This window comes from Gavialis gangeticus, unplaced genomic scaffold (genome assembly GCF_001723915.1).
Source record: "Gavialis gangeticus isolate Ggan-Ray unplaced genomic scaffold, GavGan_comp1, whole genome shotgun sequence".
Classification (NCBI taxonomy): domain Eukaryota; kingdom Metazoa; phylum Chordata; order Crocodylia; family Gavialidae; genus Gavialis; species Gavialis gangeticus.
Genome location: NW_017728973.1, coordinates 3053716 through 3061499, shown reverse-complemented (window position 1 = coordinate 3061499; position 7784 = coordinate 3053716). Strand labels below are relative to the sequence as shown.

At 43.5% G+C, this 7784-nt stretch overlaps 1 pseudogene; it reads right to left on the bottom strand.

The window, feature by feature from the left end:
• Positions 1-5108: 5108 nt before the first annotated feature.
• Positions 5109-7784, bottom strand: part of LOC109289173 — an 18615-nt pseudogene continuing 15939 nt past the window's right edge.

The following is a 7784-nucleotide window of genomic DNA, read 5'->3' as shown; positions in this document are numbered from 1 at the left end:
TCTATTTATACTTTCCACAGTGGGAGTCACCATTTATAGAGATTCCCACCCACCCCTTTTCCTGTGGGGTTGGTTAGTCTTATGTCTGTGCCAAGAATAATTTCCCCAAGGACATTTGCCTCCAGAAATCCCAAGACACTTTGTTCAGCAGCTTCATTTTAAAAAATCTGTCAGCAATATTATTTTCTGAATCATTCATTTTTGCTTGTACAACACAACATAGGCATAATGATGCCTAAACTGCTCAAAAATGAAATGTTATAAATACTATCCAAGTCTCTTCAAGATGGTTGCCAGCCAACTAAAGGAAATGACAAGATGGGCTTGTTTCCCCTGGGTTATGAGGGACTCTGAAATTGTTCTGGAAAAAGACTGGAGAAGAATAATTTGTGTTGAGGAAATGAGAGTTATATGAATAGATCTTTTCCCTTTGTAATGTCCAAGAGTCTACACTGGGCAAGATGAAAGCTGGGGAAGAATTTCTTAGGGTAGTATCTTTTATTGGACCAACTATTTAGATGGAATAAAATTAGACAAGCTTTCAAAGACATTCTTCCTAAGGTCTCTGAATATAGGATGCTAGGCACAGCAAGTTAAGCGCAGAACAGTCCAGGGCTGAAGGAAATTCTCAGGGGTAGCAGACAATTAGAAAAAAGAAAAGAAGCTGAGTATTGGGGGATCAAAGCCTACCAAAAGGGGAAACTTGGGGGGTGGGGGAATCAGTCTCACCTTCCTTGTGTGGAAAGTATTTGGGAATTAGATAAATTATAATGGGCCATATATCCAATACCGGTGTTGGGGAAAGCATTCCACATTTCTGCCTGACAAAGCTCATTTAAGGCATTTGTGACTAGAACCAGACCAATCATTCCAACTGGATCATGAATCCCTGACAATAACAAACACCAATCATGCTTTGTATTTAAAAATGATATGTCTGCCAAAAAAAAAAATCCATTCCCCAGCCATTCAGTTTGCTGAGGGCCAGGCAGCATGAGGAAAACCTTGCCCAAGAGGGAAACATGGAATGTATTTCTTTCTAAGAACACAAAGAAGTGGTAACTTCCTTTGCATGTAGGTCATCAAGCAGTTGTTAGTAGTCATTTGCCCTTGCCTTCCTGGAACTATGTATTAACTATGAACTGTGGATGTTCAGACCAACCATCCATACATGAGATTACACTATTTTAACACTGAGAATGTAGGAATACTAAATAAGCCTGACTCAGCTGCAGTTACAGGCATTGGTTATATTTCCATTTATTTTAATATCTCAAGGGAAAAAATTCTTTGTAAAGAAGCCGAGCTGGCTGACTTAGTTGAAGGATGCTCTCCACTGAAAGAAATAACTAGTGAAAAACTACCTGCCATTGGGAGCACCAGTTTTTAGACTCCTGCTCCCCCGGAAGAGCAAACCCCATCTCAAATGAGCACAGAGTTGCTGACAGGAATGAAATGCAGGAAAGTGTTCCAGTCATTCTCTAAATACAAGCTGGCAAAAACTGTCTAATTAGAAATGTCACTAGGAAGATCTCCTGGTTAGGAGAGGGAAACCTGATTTTCTTACATGTGGAGGCAAGGTGTAGCTCTCATTAATTCCATTGGGCCTACCTGTTGCTGCAAGAAAAATGTATATACCTCCCTACTCCATCCTTCTCGATTAGGCAGCTTCTAAAGAAAGCCCCCTGCCACAGTAGACATCTCTGGAAATGATGGAAGGGAGGGTGCCGCCTGGACAGCCACTTTATGTTTTTGGAATGCTGCTTTTTCCTTGGATTGAATTATTTCTGCCTATAGTAATTTCTCATTCTACAGTTTTTGAGTGACTTATGTTTTAGGAGCAGATTTTTGTGGAATCCTAGCTAAGAGGAAGGCCTCAGTATTGGGAGCTGTATGTGAAGTTGGCAACCTAACCCCATGCACCATCTTTGCAACCAAAGCAGAAGTGCAAACCAGATTCAAAACACTGAGCCCAGCATTGGCCTCTTCTCCTGCGCAGCTGATGGTTTGGGAAGAGGTTGGTCCTTGATTTCCAAGTTGATCAGGCAGCAAAATGCAGTTATGTCAGTCACTGGGGTTTATAACTTGTTTCTCTGTCAGTGAAAGAGCCTGTCTTCTCCTATTGCAGATTACCACATCTTACTTAGAAATGTTCTTCCCCACAGGTTAATTCATTTTACCCTTCTATCTCCACATATGCTGCCACCTGGTTCTTCCTGTTTCCCCTTTTTTTTAAATCAATTGAAATTACATTATTCAACATTTTCTTTGGGAGCCTGTTTTCCTCCATAGGGAGAGTGTATCTAGTCTAGCAAAGCTTTGCTTTCAAAACAATTGCTTCGGTACTTTTGGGGGCAAACTCATTGTTCCTGATTTTATCTTGCTGCTGAATATTCATAATACCTCAAAGATTTATTATATCTACATAATAATCATAGATAATTTACCACTTGTGCTGACAAGGCCTTGACTATAATCAACAAGTGGAGTCGAAGCTGTGGACTCTCCTAACCAATGTAGAACCTGTAACTCCATGTTATTGCAATTTCAGGACTGAAATCAATAGCTGAGGCTGCAATGTAGACAAGACTTAAGGGGAGGGAAAGGTTCTGACTCAACTCTGGCCCAAGAAGTCATTAATGCAGCTGCAGGTGTGATTTAAGCAAAACTTTTGAGCAGAAGAGAGAAGGTAAAATAGGGACCAGCTGGAGTAACCATTCCCATCAGAACTTCCCTGCCACAGGATTGTACATAGGTCCCCTACAAAGGGCACTAGGTTGCATTAGGTGTGTCCCCTCTCGACAGGTGTGTAGCTGTTGGGGAGAACATGACAGGGAGCAGTCAGCCAGACGATAAAACTGGAAAATAGCTGCACTGCAGGAGGAGATAGTAAGTTGAGACCCAATGAGGGTGAACACTTCCTTAGTAACTTGTGCACTTCCTCAGCTCCCAGCAGGAGACACTCAATACCAAACAGCCTGATGGTGCTGGGAACAGGCATACCTCGAGGATGCACACAGCTCTGAGACTGGGATGGGCAGCTGAGAAATATGTCAGCACAGTGCATGATGCAAGCACTGGATGGGAACCATGATGAGAACATCTCCTGGTATGAATAAAACAGTGCATGTGACTCAGAGTAGAGGCATAACCACCAGCTTCCACACGTGTTGGTGCTGATGCCAGCTCTGGCAACTGGGCTGGCAGTGGCAGCAGTTGCCATTCTTGTGTCTCCTCTAAGTGGGCACCTGAGGCTAGTGCGCTGGATACCCACTCCTAGTGACGTTACTAAGAGCTATGGTTTCAGGCCTTGTTCATCACACAATGGCTTCTCTTTCACTTGAGAAGATCCTATTGAAAGAGGTAGGCCATTTCATGTCTCTGCAAGCTTCCTGGGCCACTAATGAGTAGGCAAAACCCGTCCTCTGTACCCACAGCCCAGATTCAGGAATGAGACTGAATCTCTGTTCTCCTCCTAGCAACCAAACCTCCCATTCTGCCACACTTGGCTTCTCCACAGTTATCAGAGACCTGGTGGGTTCTGCAGGTGGGTAACTAAGAATGCAGGGCTGCAAAATGAGGCAGAAGTTAAAGTTATGGTGCATAAATGGTGTGTACCTTAGCTCTTTATTCTTGCTCTCCAGATGCTTTCATTTAGTTACAACTAAAACTCTGTATGGGGATGGGGCACTGCTGTCAAAACTTAATTTCATTAATATAAACTTTCTGGAATTAAATACAACATCCCCTAGTAGAGAGTGTATGGTGACTATGTTGCAGAATAAAACAACCTAGTATCAAAAAAATATCTGGGCTCTATATAGTTTTGCGTGAAAACCTGCCACATAAAGTATTTAATAATTCCTGATTTCAGACTGTTTCCTGGCCCTGGAACTAATGGTCTTCTTCCTAGTATCTTCATTTGTACATTGTAGTATCAGTTCTTTTGTTGCCGTTGTATTTCTTTTCTATGACTTTGGAGGCTGTGTTCACTCTGCCTCCCCCCTGCCCCTCCTTTCTATCACAGCCTTTCATGGGGAGTGCAACTCTCCATTAACCACAGGCAGTGGCCTCCAGAATAACCTGTCTTCTGCACTGAACTTCAGGACTAGAGCTGGTCTTCCCCTAAACAAGTTCAATAGAAATCTTTTGACCAACTCTCCTTGAGCCCTCTTCCTGTGCTCGGTTGACAATCCTTGCTTGATAGTCTCCAGTTCTCCCCATTTTTGCTTTTATTCATGCTACCTTCTACACTAGGAATAGCCACTCCTCCCCTGTGCACAGGGGTTCTTCCAGAACCTACACCTACTTTGAATCCAGTGAGGAAATTACACAGCAGGGGAGAGAACACGGACATTTCCTGGCACATTGGTTCTAACAAAAGACAGTTTGGAAGCTGCACAGAGATTTAGCCTGTGTTGAGACACTGTTGCCAAGCATTTTTGGTCAAGATTGCTTGTTAAAAGCAACATATTGTGTAGAACTGCAGCTTTTCGCATGGTTGCCGCCATGCACTATGTAAAGACTGAAGGAAGCAATCACTTCCTAGGCACAGGATTCTGGATGCATCAGCAGTAGCAGAGTTTTAGTTGAAACCATTTGGTAAATTACCGGCCACAGCACACAACTGGGTAGCAGTGGTTGGAAAAACAGCATTGCAAAAGGTAAGAAGCAAGCAGCATGATAGACAGAAATATGGCCCCTCTGAACAACTCAAATGCGCCTCACTGGATGGATAGCATTAATAGAGCCAAGCAAATGTCCACTGCATTTCTCCTTCTTTTTCCATACACTTTGCTGTCACTTTTTCACTGATTTGCTTGTGAGCGGGGGGAAAGGAAGGGTCATGCATGATGAAATGACAGGCAGTCTAGTTAGTCCCATGTCCTTCTGCAATGACCTGTTAAGAGAGAGAAAAGGAATTATTACTTTCTCAGAGGAGAAGACAAGTATCCCCTGTAGCATAGGACACAAAAGAGTAGGATAGGAAGGGATGTCCAGATGTCATCTAGTCCAACTCCTCTACTCAAGATATGATCATCCCTAACTAAACCTGAATCCAGATCATTTATAAATAGATTAAAGAGTACTGGTCCAAGTACAGAGCCCTAGGGGACACCACTGGTCATCATGCACCATGTTGACACCGTTCCATTGATTGTCACTCTCTGGATCCAACCACAGAGCCGGTTCCCCAGCCATCGGACCATAAGGTTGTTGAGGCTGCAGTCTCCCTGTTTTGCCATGGGGACATCATGGGAGACCCAAGTCAGTATACTGGGTTTTATTTTCAATCCCAGCTCCTGCTTGATTGTGGCAATGGGTAAGTTACCACATCTCTTAAAATCTCCTCACCAGCCTACAGTGGGAAGCATATAGCAAGACAAGACATGCTACAGTGCTCTACCATCAAAAGTAGAATAGAATCTGTTCCCCTGAGTTCTCCTGTCCATGTCTGGAGACTGGGAAGAAGGGAAAGAAGTTTTACTCATGTTTTGACTCAAGTATTTCTTAGCCAAACCTTTAAACCAGCTGTGAATTGCTGATGAAACCAAGCTAGTTCTCATGTTCCAAAGTTCAAAGCACCAGTGTATGACTTATGCGTTCCTCAGCCTATAGTCTACATGCACAGTATCATTCTGTCCTCCCTGCAGCAGGCAGTGGTAGGTCTGAATCTCTTGCTTCAGGTGGCATTTGACATCAAGAAGGGTCTGGTATTCTTGATTCTGGCACTCCATTTCCGTTGGTAGATCAGTCAGTTGCTGCTCCACATAGGCAATCTGATCCTGTATCCCAGCAAGCTGGGTGTTGTAACAACATGCCGTTTCAGACAACGAGGATTCCAGAGTCCCATTCTGATATACTGAAATGTAACTGATTAAGACTCAGGAAGTTGGGTTGTTCAAATGTAGAAATAAAAGCAAGTGCCTGCGAGCATCATAACTGGCAGCTGTATTATCACTTCCACCCACAGTGGTAGGGATGACTAGTTACCCACTATCTCAGAAATCCATCTATCATTCAAAGACAGGTAAGATATGCGTGGTAGTAGCAAGACATACTAGGCTGAGCTGCGCCTGCAGGTCAATCTCCAGGGCTTGCAGTCAACATCTCAGTTCAGTGATCTGGTTGTTGTTTGACCTGTCTCCTGACTGCTGGTGATGATCTCCTAATTCACCTCCTCAATCTGAAAAGTTACAAAGGAACAGAATGAAAATATTTAGTGGGTTTTTAAAGATCAGTGTCAGGAGAAGATGGTGCACTCAGCAGTGAGGAAGGGAAGAAAAGGAGTAGCTAATCAAAGGCTGTAAGGAGGCCATGAGCTATTGGGAGCTTTCATTTCACTGCTCTCCAGTGCACCTGTCTCCTGGTTATCCTCGACAGCTTCCTCACTCTGCAGGAGACCCTGTTATTCCACTCCTCTGAAGTCCCACCCAGTTATACCACTATGCAGCTGTAATGACATGTTGCAAGCCATCTTGCTGCCCCTGCCCTGAACTAAAAAGCAATTTGGAAATATAATTAAATACTTGAATCCACTCTTGGCCATATTGCATACAGCATTCATTTTTTCTCATTGTGTAACTGATACTGAAATGTCTCTGGTACTCTTTCTTAATTTCTCTTCTCCTTTTGTTCCTCACCGTAAGTATTTCTTTATTTGAGTTCTGTCTAGAGAGCCCCTCACTGTATTATCAAGATGTCCAGGAGTCTGCAGGTATAGTGTGGGCATTTTACCTTGCACGCATGCCACTGCTCAGCCTCTTTGTGGTTGCACTCCATCGTATTTTCATACTGGCATTGTTTGCCATCAGGCCTTTTCCTCAGATCTGGGTCAGGACAAGTGTTGACCTCCACATTGACATCTCCAGCTGACTGACTTCTCAGACAATTCATTTCCTGCAAAAAGAGCAGAGTAGCAAGGATATTCACAGGGTGAGTACAGGGCAGCCACATGAAGCAACTCCACTGAGAGGCTCCTCCCTGGCTCAGTTCACAGCTCCCATGAAATCAATAGAGCTTCATCAGCCTGATTCCCTGGTGAATTTGATTCCAAAAGCACTTACTAGGCAGCAATGGGTTATGCACCAACTCTGTGTTGTAGGGAGGGTGAGGATGAATGGAACCAGAGTGAGAAACTGCTGACTGTTCTGCTGAGGAAGAATGAGGTTCCTACAAAGATCTGTATTTCTACATCTACCTGACCATTCCAGTTGCTGGATGATGAAGACTGACTGAAGAAACAAACCTGATGAACAAAATCCACACATTTCCCTGAAGGGACATGGATTAAAGATCCAGATGTGGTCACCCAGGGAGGCTGAGGCCAGCAAAGCCATGCAGTAGCCACTTCTGATAGCCACATACTGTATTTTCCCACATACCACATGCCTCCAAATAAGATATGTATCTTGTTTTGGGAAGTCAGAATGAAGAAAAACATATTTTTACAGAGTGATGGCTACACAGAGCAGAGACAGAACCGCAGCTTCAGCTGACTCACCCTTCCATTCCTGCCTAACTAAAAACTGGAACCCTAGCTGCTGCTAAAGACTGGTCTCCCTTGGTAGATCTATGACTTTGAAAAGAGCTAAAGAGTTTTCAGTACTGTGAAATAAGAGAAAAGAAACCAGGAGCAGCTAGCAGACAGCAAAATAGCCCAAAGAAAAGTTGGCTTGATTAAAAAGAGAGACTATTGTTAACACCTGTGGTGTGAAGAACACTAAACTATGTCAATTGACTGCCTCAGCTGCCTGAATAGTAATGCAACTGCTCTTGCATGG